Below are 5,642 nucleotides of genomic sequence, written 5' to 3'. Positions count from 1 at the left end.
GATAGCTTAGTGAACAAGCAGGAGGGCCTGAGTCTAAATCCTTAGAGCCTCCAGCTTTGGTGGCAAGCACACCTGTAAGCTCAGTGTTGTGGGGGTCAGAGACAGGTGAGTCACTGGGACTGGATCGCTGTCAGCCTAGCTTTGAGTTCTGTTAAAGACTCTGTATCAAGAGAACAAAGGAGATAGAAATACAGAGAAAGAGAGGGAGGAAAAGGGAGAGAGAAGGGAAGAAAGGGAGGGAAAGAAGGAGATGACCCTCAATAGACAAGAGAACTTCCCCGGAACTGTTTTTACACAGGTCTTTCCATTGCTATGAAGAGACACCATAACCTTAGCAACTCTTCTAGAGGCAAATATTTAATTGGAGCTGGCTTATGGTTGAAAAGATTTATAGTCTGTTATCATAGCAGGAAGCATGGCAGCACGCAGGCAGACATGGTACTGGAGAGGGAGCAGAGAGTACTGCATTTTGATTTGAAGGCAACCAGGGGAGACTGGCATCCTCAGGCAGCTAGGAGGAAGCTCTCTTCTGCAATGGGTGGAGCCTGAGCATAGGAGGAGATCTCCAAAGCCCACCCCTGCAGTGACGCACTTCCTATGCCAAGGCCACACTTCCTAACAGTACCACTCCCTATGGGCCAAGCACATTCAAACCACCACAACACACATGTTCATATAACGCACGCACACACACACACACACACACACACACGCACACGCACACGCACACGCACACGCACACACGCACGCACACGCACATTTTAAGAAACGAAGACCAGAATAATCAAATCAACATGGCGTTCTACTCCCAACTTCACTAGGCCGAATGTGTGTCAGCTCCGTTGTGAAATCCACTTCAACTCTGTTTTCCTCCTTTCAGTAGTGACATGGAGGAAGGTAAGTGAGCTGATGGATGTGTCAGCTCTTCCTGTCTGAAACCACCCTTAGATATTCCACTTAAAAGGAGGGAAGGTTTCTTTTGGCTTACAGTCCACGGTCAGCTCGTCCCACTGCATTGGCTGTGTTGAGAAGGTACATCATGGCAGGAACGTGTTGGAGGAAGCTATTTACCTTGTAGCAGCTGAGAAGCAAAGGAGAACAAAAAGAAGTGATCTTCAAAGATGTCCCCAGTGACCTAGCTTCACAGGTCCCACCTCAATAACTTATATGGGACTTGGGGAACACTTACCAGGACTCTGGCAGTGAGTGGGCATTAGAGAACAGAGCTTGAGAAGGAGCTCTGGGTATGCTAAGACATGGGGAATTTAGGACATATGGATTATATTAATTATACACAATAGGAAGATTAGAGAAAGAACACATGGATCTTCTCCTGGAAGAGGACAACCAAGGGACAGCTTCAAGACTACTGAAGCTGTTGCTGAACCAGACTAGCAGGTTGCAGGGACTTTATGTAACACCAGGTCTGTGTCCAAGTCACACTGGGCCTGAGTGTCCAACTGTCTTCCAGGGTGACAAAGGGCCAAGCTGGAATTGCCCCAGAGCAATTCTGCCTCCATTCACACCCGCTTCCCTTACTGGCGTATGTGTATTTAGAGTGGCCAGCCCACTGCCCCATTCACAAAGGAAGGGCATCCCCTTACCGCCTTTGTTGTGGCTTTAAGTGGACACTATTCTTCTGTGCTTCCTACCTTGAAAGTGCTGACCAGGGTCAATCGAAGGGCTGTCAGACAGCTGCTGTGCCCCAATCTGGTGGCAAACGAGGCCACTGCAGACCCATCCATCAGCCTGGCTGGTGCTTTGAGACTCGCCTGGGTAAAAGGCGGCATGTGGGTGTGGCCCCCACTTGTCCAGCCTCTAGAAGGAATTTGTCCAAAGAGGCCCCGGTGTCCTTATTTCAGCATGACCAGGTCGGTTTGTTTCTCATTCACTCGATAATTGTCTGCTGAAGCCTGGTGAGTCTTCATTCTGGACAGCTAACTTTTGGTGTGGTGGATGTCAAAAAACGATTGCTCAGTCTAGGAAAAAAAGAAAAAGAAAACATTCTTTTCTTCTTCATGTTCTGGGAGCATTCAAGCTTTCAGTATTTTTTTTCAATAGATGATGCTACAACTCCAACAAATAGTAAATAAATGAACAGATAAAAATAAAAAGAAGTATAAGGGACTCCTTGCTTTATAAACGGGAGCCTTAGGTTTCAGTTAACTGCTTCATTTCTGAGAAGGCAATAGCGAGAAGAGAAACTATTGGTCTTCCTAACTAAGGATAGTCATGGCTCCAGCGGTAGGGGTAGGGATATAGCTGTAGCTGCTCAATTTCTCCACCCCCTCTCCCTCTAGAGCAGTGGTTCTCAACCTTCCCAATGCTGTGACCCTTTAATACACTTCCTCATGTTGTGGTGAACCCCCACAACCATAAAATTATTTTTGTTGCTACTGTTATGAATTGTAATGTAAATATCTGATATGCAGGCTATCTGATATGCAACCTCTGTAAATGGTCGTTCGAACCCCAAAAGGAAGGAGCTCCTACTGCTTTAGAATCTTGTGCTCTTGTATCTGTTGCTTGGAAAGAGGTAGGGGAATATAGTCGGCCCGGGAGGTACTGTGCTGACTCCCCCACCTCCCCAGTTTGCCCTGTCTGCACTGAGAACTAGGCTGGGTGGCATGTGTGAGCTCTAGATCTTGGGCAGGCCATATTACTCAGTCACTAGGGAGGACAGAGGTTAACAGAGCAAGGCCTGGGCAGGACATTGCAGGGAGGGCAGTGAATGAACCACACTGGCTGCCTACGTTTTCCAAATGACTCTGGGGGCTGTAGAAGTAATGCATATTTATGATAGAAGTTAGGTAACTTACGACAGTCTTCTGACATTGCATGCTTTCTCCACCAAAAGAAATGAAAATATAATCATGACCATGCTGTTAAAAGAGGACATTGTTTAACCAATGAGAGATCTGCCTGGTTGAAAAGTTTACCGATCTTTAGGAAATATAATAAATCTTTAGCAAATAAAAATTCTAGCTTGTTCCTTTCCCTCAGCTGCTGGGGGATGAACAGATAGCTGGGCTGTAAGAAATAGCCTCAGCTCCCCCTTTGGGTTTCTGCCACTGTCACACTCTCTGAGAGAGGTACCCAGCCACTACTGGGTAACACAAACCAGGAGTCTGAGCCAGAGGCCGGCCTCTGGGGCAGCAAACGCGGAAAGGAGAAACTTCAGCATCTCCTGCTTTATAAAAGGCCCCTCTGAGGGCTCTGCCACCGAAACGTTTTCCTTTGGGATGATGGATTGTGGATGTCTAAACAGGGGTGCTTCCCTCCTAAGCTTCCCTCCCCTCTGCTGGGGATATAGAGAGGGTTTGCTTGAAGGGCCTCCCCTGGCATGGCAGGGGGACAGACAGAGTCCAGGGCACCTCTGTGGGCTCTGCCTGGACTGAGTAGCCCTTTCATTGGGGGGGGGGGGGTCAACACCTTTTATTGTTGCCAGGCCCTTTGGGATTGATCATACTAGCCTGCTTTGAGGTGGGTTAAAGAGGGGATGCATGTGACCCAAGCGCTCCCAGAAGGGATATGGGCTGGACACTGCTTCAGTTCCTCATGAAGGGGATCTGCTAAAAACAAACAAACAAACTGACTAACTAACCAGAAAGCTTGTTAGGCTCAGTTTTGGTGATAGGTAGAATACGATAACTAGAGACAGTTTAAAGCCTTTAGGACGTTCCCACTTAATCTGTTTGTGTCTATGAATCTTCACGTTTTTACATCCTGCCCTTGATTTTTGGTTTCCTTTCTATGAAATTTTCATGAGGTGGCTTCTTTTGAAAAGAAAAATCTTAAATCACACATAATTATGTTTACTCAGACTCTGCTTACTGTATAGCCTGGAAGGACCTGGGAGGGGAAATCAGAGCTGACGGAATGGTCAGAATGGGCCACGGCAGGCATGGTGTGACTCTGGGCTGGGAGTGGCTTTGAGTTGTGCAGTTGCCCTCTGAGCTGGCTGTGTGAGGCTGGGGTTGGCAATAACATTAGTCATTATTGTTAAGATGGTAGGTGGAGAACCTCACAGACTATCTTGTCTGCCCACAAATTTCCTTCTTTTGCTAAAACTATTATCATGCTGCCTATAGAAGTTCAAGCCATGAATGATAAACTCAGAAGTGCGTGGGTGCATTCGTGTGTGTGTGTGTGTGTGTGTGTGTGTGTGTGTGTGTGTGAGAGAGAGAGAGAGAGAGAGAGAGAGAGAGGGCGAGGGAGAGGAAGGGGGGAGAGAGTGGGTACAGCAAAGGGAGGGGGTTCTAGGAAGAATTTTGCTCACATAAATGCCCATGTTCAAACTTTTAAACTCCCTAATCAACTTAGTTAATTAATTTAGAGAGAGGGTCTGGCTCTCTCTCGTGGCTGTGGCTCTGAGTCTCCTGCCCCATCCTGCCCAGCGCTGGGATTACAGGTGTGCACCACCACATCTGACTCAGCCGCTAGACATTTTGTCCAAACTCTAAGCCCTTAAAAACCCTTTCGCTGTAATACCGGCCATGTTGCTAAGTTGGCAGGGACAGCCAGCGAGGCCTTTTAATCCACCTGGCACCTGTCTTGTGCAGAGGCCTGGAAAGGCATGCATGGTCTCATCCTTAAGAAACCTGACTGTCTGCTGGTCCAGGGTGAGTCAGCTAGAGAGCACTGGGAGATGGGTCTCACTGAGTGTCTGGCCCAGAGCTCTGCACATGCATGGAGACCCGTGCGTGATGCCAGGCCCCCGAGGAAAGGGTTAAACGCTGGTGATCAGAAGATGACAGACAACTGTGGGAGATGTAGGTTAATGTAATTGTTATAATTTGTGTGCAGAAAGTGGGGCATATGTCAGGACTTGAAAGAAGGGAGAAGTCGTATAGATTAGAAGAGGGCATTCCAGGTGAATATCTACAGGAGAGGCCCGGGGAACAGAACCTTAGTTGGACCAGAGGGCATGCATTGACAGAGAGTTGTAAGAGAGGAGAGAGGAATTCCAGAAGGGCTGAAAAATCAGCTCGAGTTGAAACTTGGATTAAGGCAGCTTGATAAACCATAAGGGAGCGCCCACTCTTTTGGAGAGAGGGGCTTGCAGATTCATGTTAAATACCTGCTTCCTGGGATCCATGGTGACCTGGAAACAAGCCTGCCAGCAGATCTCTGAGGGAGTTCCTAGGTGACGTGCTAATTGAGGTGGGAAGATTCATCATAAATGTGGGTGGCATTATCCCCATGGGTTGGTGTCCCAAGCTGAATTAAAAGGGCAAAGTCCCTTGTTGCTGTCATCAAATCCTAACAATTTACCTAATATCTTAATATCTAATTTAAATATTAAAAATCCCAAATCCTCTAAAATCACCCCCTCCGGGCCCCCAGCACCCCCATGGTATCTTGAGTGGAAACTTTCCACACCTGGCCTCAGGCTATCTGTTGGAGTCCAGCTGTAAGCATGCTGGGGGAAAGCTGTATAAAAATACCTACAGGCTATGCATAAAAGGTTTATATAAAACCTAAGTGGCCAAGTGAGGTGGCTCACACCTGTGACTAACTCAGGCCTTGGGCAGCAGAGCCAGGAAAGCATTTTCTGCCGTTCTGTGCACCTGTCTATTGTGTTCTCTGTGGGGGAACGATTCTTAACTTTTATTAAGTTCAATTTGTATATTTCCTCCCCT

The 5,642-nt window shown here is 47.5% G+C and overlaps 1 long non-coding RNA gene across 1 annotated transcript in view; it reads left to right on the top strand.

Moving 5' to 3' along the window:
- Positions 1 to 685: 685 nt before the first annotated feature.
- LOC116082100 overlaps positions 686 to 5,642 on the top strand; it is a 24,032-nt gene continuing 19,075 nt past the window's right edge. Inside the window, exon 1 of the long non-coding RNA XR_004115169.1 lies at positions 686 to 897. This is a non-coding gene — a long non-coding RNA (uncharacterized LOC116082100). The remainder of the gene's footprint in view (positions 898 to 5,642) is intronic.

This window comes from Mastomys coucha, unplaced genomic scaffold, assembly GCF_008632895.1.
Source record: "Mastomys coucha isolate ucsf_1 unplaced genomic scaffold, UCSF_Mcou_1 pScaffold7, whole genome shotgun sequence".
Lineage (NCBI taxonomy): Eukaryota > Metazoa > Chordata > Mammalia > Rodentia > Muridae > Mastomys > Mastomys coucha.
This window is presented reverse-complemented; position numbering and strand designations above follow the sequence as displayed.